Raw genomic sequence first — 12,120 nt, 5'->3', positions numbered from 1 at the left:
ATGTTTGAACAGCATTAAAATAAAATATGAAGGCTTAATGTTCCGTTCATATAACATTCTTCCATGCTCAAGGTGTGAATCCTAAAAAAAAAAAAAAAAAAAAAAAAAAAAAAAAAAAAAAAAAATCGATTCTGCCGATTATTGAATCGATTCGAGAATCGCGCGATGTAGTATCGCGATATATCGCCGAATCGATTTTTTTTTTTTTTAACACCCCTATTTCATATGCCACAAACGCAATATTAATCAGCATGCTGTTTAGAGGCACAAAAAACATTGTAAATAACATTTTTGTGTTGACTTCCTCTTTAAAACGTGAAAATCACCCGCAATGTCAACAGGTTCTAAAAAGTAGCAGGTTGTTAAAAGTAGTAGATAATTTAAACTAAGCTCCTTTAAACTGTACCATTAACAGTTAACTATGACCAAATCAGTAAGAGATCATAAAAAAAGTAACAAATCTTACACTTGATTGTACTCAATAAGTTACAAATGTACGTTCAATATATCTACAAATGTACTCACGAGCAAACGTACCTAATATTTGTTAACACTTAATTCTAGCTGATACAAGCAATCATCCGAGTCGAGTACTTTCCAAGTGCATCGACAGCCTTCCCACTTTGGTTGCTAGGATACAGCTAAACAAAAAACCAAGCTGGGATAATATAGTTGCATCAGTAGAACACAACAGCAACGCATGCACTAGTCCTAATGTGTAGTTTACTCATAAAAAAAAAAACCTCATAAACTTCACCAAATCCGTGTAAAGTTACTCATAACCATCTTCCATGCATTATGTCCAAGAAACATACTATACAAACATACCTTTACTTGCAGTCCGCATCAATTGCCACGCTGTATTGTGAAAGCCGTCAATACAGCACACTTCCTGTTATAGTCTAGTCGCCATGGTTACCGATGACGGCATTACCGTAACGTCAATAAAGTTGCGCAACTGAAGTCTGGAGTCTCCGTTCGTATTTCTCAAGTGACTTCATTTTACGTCACAAATACTCGCTTTTCCATTACATTTGTCGCAATAACGACGTTTCTTTTTTTCTTTTTTAAATCATGTTTACTTTTTTACTATTATTTGCAATTAATGGCCATAACGTTAAGTGCACAAGCTTTATGAATATTGATTTAGAAATACAGTATAAAAAAATAAATCTAGGAATAATACAGACGTTCTTATATGTTGAAATAAATTCAAAACATATAGCCGTTTTGTTGAATCTTCTGCAATATCCTGTCCGGTGTATATTTATTATAACCGTACACATTGTGTTTCATATCCCCCCCAAAATAAATAAATAAATAAATATATAAAAAAGTGCAACTTTAAAAAAAATAAAATAAATAAATGCAGATTTACAGTAACTATTCTGAATTGAATATAACCATCTAAAAATTATTACATATTTAAGTAATTTAGGTTTAAGATTTCAAGTAGAAAATATTTTTATTCACCATCATCAGTAATTAAATTATTCTAATTGACACAAAAAAAGCAATATTTATCAATTCAAATTGATGTTTGACAACAAATGCACATTCTGTATGTATGACCAACATTAAATGCCCCAATTTGCATACTACATAAAAACATCCATCCAGTATTTAGACCACTTTTATTCATTGGGATCAATTTAGGATCACTACATATAACTGGATTAATGCTTTTTGTAACATTGCAATTATAAGAATATGATTTCAAGCTGCATTTGAGCTGACAATATCAACAAAACTCCAATTCATGAATTCCCGATGCCTTTATTCAAGCCCTTAAGTTACATTTCGACAAATTGGTCACATTGTACTTCTGACTACTCTCTTGAATAACTTGCCTTACTAGTACGAGAACTGTTGAAACTTTTGTTACTGTGACTTTGGTGTTTGGGCTGACTGTATAAAATATTCTATATTTAGGTGATCATTCACTGCCTTTGACAAGTATACTTGTCAATTGTATTTTTTAGAGCGGTGCTAAATGGGGGCGAATCTGAGCATGCTCCACTGTAAATATCAAACTTGGAAACAACTTTACTGATGCCCAACCACCGGTAGATGACATCATTGCCCCATTTTATAGGAAATAAACACAGTTTCTGAGTCCATGGGAGAAATGGCTGTATTTTGGCAAACCTACATTTTTCTGCTGTCAATTATAAAAGAACGGGACGGGACAAAAAGTAGGGAGTCTATTCTGTTATTTGGTAGATTCGGTTTATATATAATTATTGAATGTAATATCACGTGAGTATTGGAAATGTAAAAATTTTCTATAATGACTGGCAGTGAATGAGTTAAACATCCAAGCTCTTATTTAGACTTAGGCAAAATAAAATAAACTTTTTGAAGGCCCTATTCATTATTTATATGAAATATGAAGAGCTTCAGGAACAACTTCAGAATTGTTTTTTGTTCAGCTGTGAAGAAGGAAATCCTAAGCCTGATGTCTATTAGCTAGTAATTAAAACAAAGTTGCTGTTCGTTAAAGGATTGAAATGAAACGCTTCCCCTTCCTTGATCTTTTACAAAGCCAAACCGTTTTGCCCCTTCATCTGAAGCACCTTGGCTCTTCTTAACCTCAAAGCTTAATTCAACATAATAAACACAACTGCTCCGCGATGTTTACGCGTTCAGCCCTTGATTAAACGACACGGTAACGCACAGAGGACACTTGCCTCCCGACGTGATTGCATCCGCTCGCAAACTTCCACAACAGGCCATTAACACTCATAAACATAAACATCGCCATAGGCTAAAGAGGATGTGCACCAACTACCGTTTTCCTCCCTGTCGAGAGGCGAAGCACATGTTGCAAGCTGTTTTCTTAAAACGCACGCGGGATCACGACTCTTCGATGATCGTGCAAAGTTACTGGATATTGGCAGAGACTGGAGAAGATGACATCACATAAAAGGCAGTCTGTAAAAGTGACTTTTATGAAGCGATGGAACAGATGTGTGCGATTTTGCATGCCTTATCTCCTTGAGCAGGTTGTTCCTAAGTCAAGGTGCCCCGATGAAGAACAGTCAACTATGGTGTAATCAGAAAGCTCCCAGTGCAAAGGGCTCTCTTCTCTCGCATTCAAGGATGGTACAAAAGCGCTGAACAGCAAACCAACTCATTTTGTGCATCCCCCCCCCCCCCCCCCCCCCCACAAAATGTCACTCAAAATGTTATTTTGGGGGTATTATGTTTGTCCTTCATATCATTCAAAATCTGAAAAAAAAAGAAAAAAAAATTAAGTCGACTCAGATTATGATATAAGGCAGTAAAAGACCCAGTGTAAACGAAACTAAGCCATGTCTGCCATCTAGTGGTGAATTGTGATATTACAATTGAAAATTACAGTCGACCCTTGCATACTTACAGTTCAGGAACCCGTGGATTAGTATATTTGCATTTTATTTTTTCATTTTTTTTTAATTTATTTATATATTTTGGATATTTCTCACTTATTTTTCAGAATTTATTACCCCATTTTCTCCTGGGTTTTTTTTTGTCAATATTATCATTACATATATACGTATCCCGAAACTTTTTCCACATTTTTTGAATAATTTTTTGGGTTTGTTTGAAAAAAAAAAAAAAAAAAAAAAAAAAAAAAAAAAAAAAAAAAAAAGACCCAGTGTAAACTGAACTAAACTGAACTAAGCCATGTCTGCCATCTAGTGGTGACTTGTGATATTACAATTTAAAACTACAGTCGACCCTTGCATACCTACAGTTCAGGAACCCGTGGATTAGTATATTTGCATTGTTTTTTTCATTGTATTTTTAATTATTTTGGGTATTTCCCACTTTTGTTTTTCAGAATTTATTACCCCATTTTCTCCTGTTTTTTGTTGTTGTTGTTATTATTATTATTATTATTATTATATATACGTATCGCGAACCTTTTTCCACATTTGTTGAATAATTTTTTGGGTTCGTTACCCACGGAATTGTGCGGAATAAGCGGTCACGAAAATGGATGGATGGATGTTTATTAAATATTTTTGGTTGCCGACATGTATGTAAATATTGTACGTTTATAGCTGTCATCATAGTCAACACACAAAAAAGGAATGAATTAAAACAACCAATATATTGTGCCCAAATGAGTCTCTGTAGATCAAATATGATATTGTTAAATTTATATTCTTGTTTTTTTTTTTTTTTTTTACAAAAATAAACTATCTTGAGGCTCTCTTGCGTATGAACCAGCAATTGTGGTTTTCAAATACAGCGTAGTGTATGTATTTCAAATTACAATCATTTACTGCCAGCGCTTTCTTTGGGGTGGATGGATGCCTGTCAAATATAGACAGACAAGAGTTATGAATATGGAGCCATCGAGGAAAACCAATGACAACGTCTCTATATATGACATGAAACAGTTATTTCACTTGCCTAACATGAGTGATCTTGCATGAGCAGACATTTTCTATTTTTACAAAAGAAATACAAGTATGATGTAACCATGTTTTTAGGTCATGCTAAAATGGAGATGAGTCATGTTTAAAAGGTGTTATGGCCTTTTGAGGAGGACACTTCCGAAATCTGATTGGTTAAAGAAAAGGTCCCATTGATTAGACAAAAAAAAAAAAAAAATAATCCAACTTACAAAACGAGTAGTCAAAGCAATGAAGCAAAGAAACTATGAAATGAACAGAACAGACTGCTATGAAAAAAAAGTTACATAATGACATATTATAAATAATTTACGCTGTAATTCAAGTCCATGACTGTTCACCGGAATTTGACTTCACAGTTACAAAAATGAAAAAGAACCAACAAAGGCAGACAAAATAAGAAGCCTGGCGGCTCACTACATAGCGCCACGAGTTTTTTTTTTTTTTTAGATGGAAAAAATGGAAAAACAGGTGGAGTGGAAAAAAACAACAACGCTAATCTGTGCTGCTCTAAAGGGGGGCACAGTATGGACTTGGAAAAATGTTTTGTCTTACCAGTCAATAAACGTTCATCCCCCAAATTTCTGAGACTTTCCTAATTCCAGCCTGACTTTCATCTTCCTATTCTTCTTGCTAATGAGTGGTTTGTATTTTTCAAGTGTAAACTCAGTAACTCTCCTGCTAACAGTAGATTGTAGATTGTCCTGCCCCCTGGAGGATTTTGGTGAAGTGGGATTTGTGTCTTCTTCAGATCACTTGCAAATAAATACATTAAAAAAAATGGAAACGAAAGTCTCCTAATGTGTTGTTTTTTTAAGTCTACAGCAAAAAATAACGAAATTGACATAATGCACAGAAAACTAGATCCAACAAATGCAGGCTCACCTTTGCATTCGCTTCTTTTCTTTGAACAAATGTAAATATAGTTTTTCTCAACATGGCCGTTGTACTTTTTCCTCATGTCTTTTGTCTGACCAATGTGAGAAACGCATTCATCTAACAGATAAGGCTTCTGTAGCAACTTTGAGCAGGCAATAATTCAATCTTTTAGATGCATTACGTAGCCTGAGCTCGCCCCGAGATAACAGCTGGTTCTACTTTTTTAAACATTCAGCGCCTTTAAAAAAAAAAAAAAAAAATACATCGTCTCCCCCCCTTACTCATCTGTCTCCCTTGCTTCACCTCCAACAGTGTAATTATTTTTTGGGTCGGAGATACTTTCCGCATTTGGCTGAGCCTCACTCGGTTAAACCCAGGGAAGCTCTAACAAAATCTGACTTCTGCATTTTAACCTCGCTCTGGGAAGACATCAGGAGCTCTTTGTTCCTCAATCCCCTGTCGGAGGAGGAAGGTGGGTGAGAAAGGAGTGGGCAAGGCAAGAACAAGGAGTGAGGGGAGGGATGGAGAAAAGAGGTCCGCTTTTGGAATAGTGAACACACGGGTGCATATAATGGCGGAAATGTGACGATAGCTGTTGAGTGGAAAGTAATGGGAAAAAATAGAGAACATAAGAGTGGTAAGTTGGTTAGAAGCAGATTCAGGAACAAGACAACCAGGGAGGAACACTACTTCTTGGAAATGATGACACACCCACCGAAAAGGCACAAAGAGATGTAATGGTCAGCACACAAATTTTAATTTCCCCCCAAAACAGTGAGATAATTTTAAAGAAATTCCGATATATCCCAATACAGCAATGTCAATTAAATTTGCATAAAATTAATAGCAATTTTCTATATTTTTTTTTCTTTTAAATTTCTAATTCCTGATCGTAAAATGGCCACAAGAGGGTGGCCGTTACTGGTACCGACAATCGTCATGACTCGTGAGTATTGATAACTTGAAATAAGGCCGGGTATCGATACTCGCTATGCTTTGCACGATCAGGATTTTTCAACCGATCACCGATCAATGGTAACCGATCATCAACTCAATCATAAGATGGACCAATACCTTTTTTAAAAAAAAAACAAAAAACAAACGTTCGTATTTACTCAGTCGATCCATGCATGTATAATTGGTAGCAATTGAAATGCTTAAAAAAAAAATAAAAAAAAATAAAAAAAACGCTGACAAGCATCAACTATGACATGTAATGTCTTATTTTAGTAAGCCAATCAATGATGTCATGATCAATGGGGCAAATAAAGACATTCCAGCCGATCACCGATTTTGTGCAAAACTTTGATCCAGCCGATTAGATTAGTTCTTGCCCATCCTATTTAAAAACAACAACAACAACAAAAAACCTAAGATTAATTTCATTTTTTAAATTTCATTATTATTTTTATTATTTTTTTTATTATTATTTTTATTTATTATTATTTTTTAATTTTCTTTTTTTACTAATTACCATTTTGTTTTTGTTTTTTTTACCCTGGGTGCAATAATCCCCAATTATGAAGCAATTTCATACAATCAAAAGCTTGAAGTCATTCCTTGACAATTAAGGCACAATAATAATCTAATGAAATAAAAAAGATGAACATTACGCTACCGATATTTGAAACCGTTAAAACTCTTGGACGGCCCAGCCTTACTACAGTACATGAATACGTATCAAAACAAAAACGGTCACACGTCAAGGGATGGCAGCACATACTGTCAAGTATGGTATCATCTAGAAACATTTGTGTTCACTCTCAAATATTCACAAGAATTTGATTTTCAGTGCAGCTTGTCCATGTATGAAAAGCCGAACGCACAGGAAAAAAAAAAAAAAAAAAAAAAGGCAGGACAAATGACAAAAAGGCCCAAACAGTAGCGACCCCAAAGGGAAATGACAACTGTGAAATAATATCCTTCCTTGACATGCATGAATTTGAGAAATGGATTTCTCAACAGGCTTCTTTCAACTAGCCCGAGCAACATCTGTGCTGTTCCAAGTCTAACAATGTCGTCTAATTAGAACGCCCGGCAGACTAATCAGTCTGTCTGCAGCCTGCGTGTGAGATCCGCCGCACAGACCGAGGAGAGGATTTGGGTTCGGGCTTCTCGGCGGGTTCCCTGGAGGATGACAGAGTTGACATTGTGCCAGACAGCCAAGCAGACTTTGAACCTGTGGACATTTCAGATGGATCCAGTTTGGAGATTATCCTTTCTCTCGGGTCTCGATCTGGCCATGAAGCAGCCCTAGTGCCTCATCACTCGTTTTTTTTTTGTTTTTTTTGTCTAGAGCCAAAATCAAACAGCTTTCCAAGCCATCACAATCTCACATCAACACCTGCTAACACAGCGAGAAACTCACGTTTGTGACCATTCTGACTAAAAATCCACCCTGCATGTCAGACGTGTACCTATTAGTTACCATTTTTCCATCCAAGACCTTGTACTGCATTTCCCCCAAAACACTTCAGATATCCCAAAGTCCTCACCCTTGAGTGTTAAGCTAACTGTTATTAGTTGGCAAAGGTGAACCACTTTACAGTTTGTTTGTCTTGGACCCCGGCACATGGTTTCTTTCTTGGGAGTTACAGCCACATTGACAGTTTAATGTGTTGTGTGGACTTTTTTTTTTTTTTTTTTTTTTCTTTCGCAAATCTGTCCTCTATCCACCGTGTCTGATCTGGGCAGGACCCCTGTCTGGTCAAAAAAATAAATACATTACTTTAATTTTGAACATATAAAGAATTGACAGCTTTGTTTTAAAATGTGCAAAAATAAAGCAAGTAAATATTGCCCTAGTTTTCTACTGTAAAGTTTCCCAACATTTCAACATAATTTCTTATTTATTTATTATTATTTTTTTATTAATTTTAAGTAAAAAGTGCAGGGAGTTCTCAGTGTCAGCATCATTTATTTTTTTTTAATCATAAAAGTGGAAATTTAAATAAATCCATAAATGAAAAGTTCCCTGTATCTCACCGAGTGACAAATGCGTGCGAATGTCAGGGTTCGTAAAATGTAAAAAAAAACCAATGTCTGAATATGTTGGAAATATCTTTGCGGGTTGGGTAACCAGATTTTCAAAATTAAAAACCTGGATACTAGAATTTTACTGAAAATGAAATATACAACAAATTGTCTCTTGTGGGAAACTATGACAAATTTAATTGCTGGTCAATCTGGTGGACGGTGGTTGTGTTATTGCTTTTGCTAATTCTGGGAATGCTGAAAGCATCCTGCATATGTTATTCAAATTTTTATTCTCACTTTTTTGACGAAAAACAACTCCCACATAATACTTACGATTTATACCGTTCAAATTTCAACTTGCTTCAAAAATTCACATATTCGGGGTATATATATATATATATATATATATATATATATATATATATATATATATATATATATATATATATATATATATATATATATATATATATATATATATCGTCTAATTCCACGTTACAGTACTCCCACAATTTGATGTTAAATATCAACTTTTGCCCATTCATTTTCAATGGGACTAACATTGAAGTCCCACTTTCCAAGTCCACTTCCATACATACAACTGATCATCATTGCCAGCTCTGTGATAATGCTCAGTTATTTTTTATTCATGTATCTTTCAACTTCAGTTAAAACTTTGTAATTTTCACATAATTTATCTTTCCATTTACTTCATAAGCATTTCAGCTACTGGCATTCAACTTTCAGCATTCCCACGCAATTTCGAGAAATTGCACTTAGTCTAGTGCTAAATGCTATCTTGGTTGGCAGTTCAACAGCACTAAACAAGTCAACATGCACACCATTATTAATTTAAAAAAAAAAAATTATTATTATTAATTTATTTTTGCTCGGCCACGGCAGCTATGGGATGCTCGCTCTGCCATTTACGTTGAGCCAGTCCAACATTATACAAGTGGAAATGTGCTGCCAGAAAAGCTCAGATTGCGTTTGGCCTGACTGGAGACCACAACAGGACTACATTTCCCATGATTCTAAGTACTTCTAGTTCTGATATGACAATCGCATGCCTGTTAGCAATTAGATGTAGTTAGATTAGCAGCATGAATCAAACAAACCGGGATGCTGAAACGGGACATGCGTAAAACGTGACAAAACACCGCGGCTGGCGAAATCAGCCGGGAGGCGGGACACATTTCGGATAAGACGGGACGTCTGGTCGCCCTCGTCATGTAGCCCAAATGGAATTTTTTTTTCCCTCTTGATTTTGTTTGTTTTGTTCTATCCCATAAATCACACGGCTTCCCATCACACATCCCAGGTGGGTAATGCCGGGTGAACTAGTGCTTGATTAGAAACATAAACAGACACAGCGAGTTTACACATGTGCAGCCACCTTGCGCTCCTCATATCTAGACCCACCCCAGCACTACTACATTTAAAAAAAAAAAAAAAAGACTGACAGGGTGTCAAAACATGGTTTGTGTAGTAAGTAGGTTCATGGGCCAGGTCTTGTCTAAAGGATACATCTGCCACTGTCATGGTCAGGTTGCAGCCCCCGTCAGCCCCCTATGGCGTCGATCCTGATTTTCCAGGTGCTCCTCCACCTAACGTGTCAAGATGTTTCCCAGAACACGCCAAAAATAAAGTGACACCTTTCACGTACAAAGCCTTTCTCTAAGATAAACATTATATTCCTCAAAGGTTTCATGTGAGTGCATTGTTGAACTTAGTGTGCCACTTTTCTTATTTTACAAAATATATTCATAATTTATTTAACGAAAGGAGGGAATTGTCATTTTTTTTAATGATTAAAAACGCTCAAAATTGCTTTTATATTTCATATACTTATGGAACCTTTATAGTCAACCACAGTCCATTCGATGCCGCATGTCAACCACTGATTTGTTTTGATTTCAAAACAATTTCAATTCCCACAAAAACCATTAATATTGGAGTTCCTCAAATATAATTGGAATATAAGTTATCCGCAGGCTAAATCTAAAACATTGGACATTGCCCGTAGAAGCTTGACACTGCGCTTGAAAATTAAAAATAATTGAATCAGTCATTTCTTCTTGGCTGCCATCAACTTCTTTGACTTTCTCTGTAAATAAATTAGCGAGTCGGCTACCTTATGCTCCTGCGCTCTATTCTCTGCCACATGGGGGTAACTTTAGTGGACTAAATATTAGCGAGCAGTGACCGGGGCCTTCTTGTAATCCACTTACTGTCATTAGCCGGTGGGTCAGCAGGGACGGCGCTGCTGGACTCTCATAGCCCTGCTGGACATTCAACCACATTCCATTTGTATGGCGTATGGCTCAATGATGGAGAAACAATGTTTTGCTACTTACATTCGCATGTGTTGGATTTGAAGTTGCGCAAAAGATGTTCCAATGGAAGCCCCGATGGAAAGCTATCATGGCGAGAGCGCGTTTCAAAACCAATGAAACGAGACATTTTTCTATCGTCTGCGGTGAACACTGATTTGTAATCCCTAGAACTAAGTTTCCGACCCCGAGATAACTGCACGTTGAACGATGACAGTTAAGAGTGCGCATATTAATTGAAATGGTTTTGACAGAGGCAAAAAATGATGGGGAAGTAGGATGCAGTTGAATTGACTAATACATATCTTCTTTTACCTTATATAACTATTTAGACATCACGCACCCCCAGATTTTCTGGGCAAAGTTCCTTCTCCTGTTCCATCTGGCCTCTAATGGCGCAATAAAGCTCAAGGTAACATGCCCACAAAGACCTTCACCTACAGACATGACATAATGCTTCCATTATTTCATCTTGCTTTGTACATTATATGATCAAAGGCATTTACCTGAGGATGGGAAAACAATCATATTGGCTTATCAAGGTGGCTCTGAACTCTTTTACTGCTACGTTATTAAAAAAAATAAAAAAAAAAAAAAACTAATTCCAGCAGATTTCGAGCTTTTTAACTCATAAACAACATGGGTAACACATGAAAGATCGTATTCCATTCTTTCATTCGAAAAAAAAGTTTCTACTTTATTCTGTTCTTGAGTAATCACCATTTGAAAATAGGTCATTTGAGTGACATTGAGCAAAAATAAAAAATAAAAAATACATTTTCTCCACAACAGTGACTTTGATACTAATATTTTTTGTTTAGTGACGCATCGTTAAATTAGATTTAACTCATTTGTTCCCAAAGACGTATTTATACGTTTTATTTATGCTCGAGCATACAGAAGGCTTTGATGCAGCCTCTAAACTGAAGAGAATGCTTGAAGCAATGGTAGTTATTACAAAAACGGCCAGCAGGTGGCAGCGGAGTATAAGAGATCAACCAGGGCCATGTCGCAAAAAAAAAGCTCTTTTCCCCACTGTTTTAAACAGATTTGTGAATAATGATGAAACTTAGCTATATTCTAATGCTAATTGTTGCAAAACGGAAAATTTAGAAATATACAACTCGAATATTTCTTTTGGTAGGTTTCATATTTTTATAGCAATAAAATGCAATAGGCTATGTGACTTGCAAAATCAGTCAAAATCCATTAAAACAGCGAAGGGGGTTGCTTCAGTGAAAATGGCTGGGAGTCAATGAGTTAATGTTACAAAGGCTTTGATCATTCACGTCAGCCATTAAAGAAACTTTAAATTAACTCAAAATGAACACTAATTTTGACACCCTAATAAAAATAAATATTCTAAAAAGCCCCCCCCCCCCCAAAAAAAAAAGAGCAATTCATGAGACCGTGCTGCAATATAACATGGGTAACATAAAACTGCAGCATCTGCAACTAAGGTTTAGCTTTACTTAACATAAATCTTCAAATACAGAAGGCATTAAGTTGGACTATTTGAGTCTTTG

At 35.9% G+C, this 12,120-nt stretch overlaps 1 protein-coding gene across 10 annotated transcripts in view; it reads right to left on the bottom strand.

Moving 5' to 3' along the window:
• The window catches only part of odad2 (outer dynein arm docking complex subunit 2), a 126,488-nt gene that overhangs the window by 39,419 nt on the left and 74,949 nt on the right, over nucleotides 1-12,120 (bottom strand). Inside the window, exon 1 of one of the 10 annotated variants that reach the window (XM_077509419.1) lies at nucleotides 829-935. The exons of 8 other annotated variants lie outside the window; for them this stretch is intronic. The gene's annotated coding sequence lies outside the window, so the exon portion shown is untranslated. Of the gene's footprint in view, nucleotides 1-537; nucleotides 623-828; nucleotides 936-12,120 lie in introns of those variants that run through there. One more of the 10 variants, XM_077509420.1, reaches the window with a different exon arrangement.

Source organism: Festucalex cinctus, chromosome 20 (assembly GCF_051991245.1).
Source record: "Festucalex cinctus isolate MCC-2025b chromosome 20, RoL_Fcin_1.0, whole genome shotgun sequence".
Taxonomy (NCBI): Eukaryota; Metazoa; Chordata; class Actinopteri; order Syngnathiformes; family Syngnathidae; genus Festucalex; species Festucalex cinctus.
The sequence above is the reverse complement of the archived record's forward strand: the minus strand, read 5'-3'. Positions and strand labels throughout refer to the sequence as shown.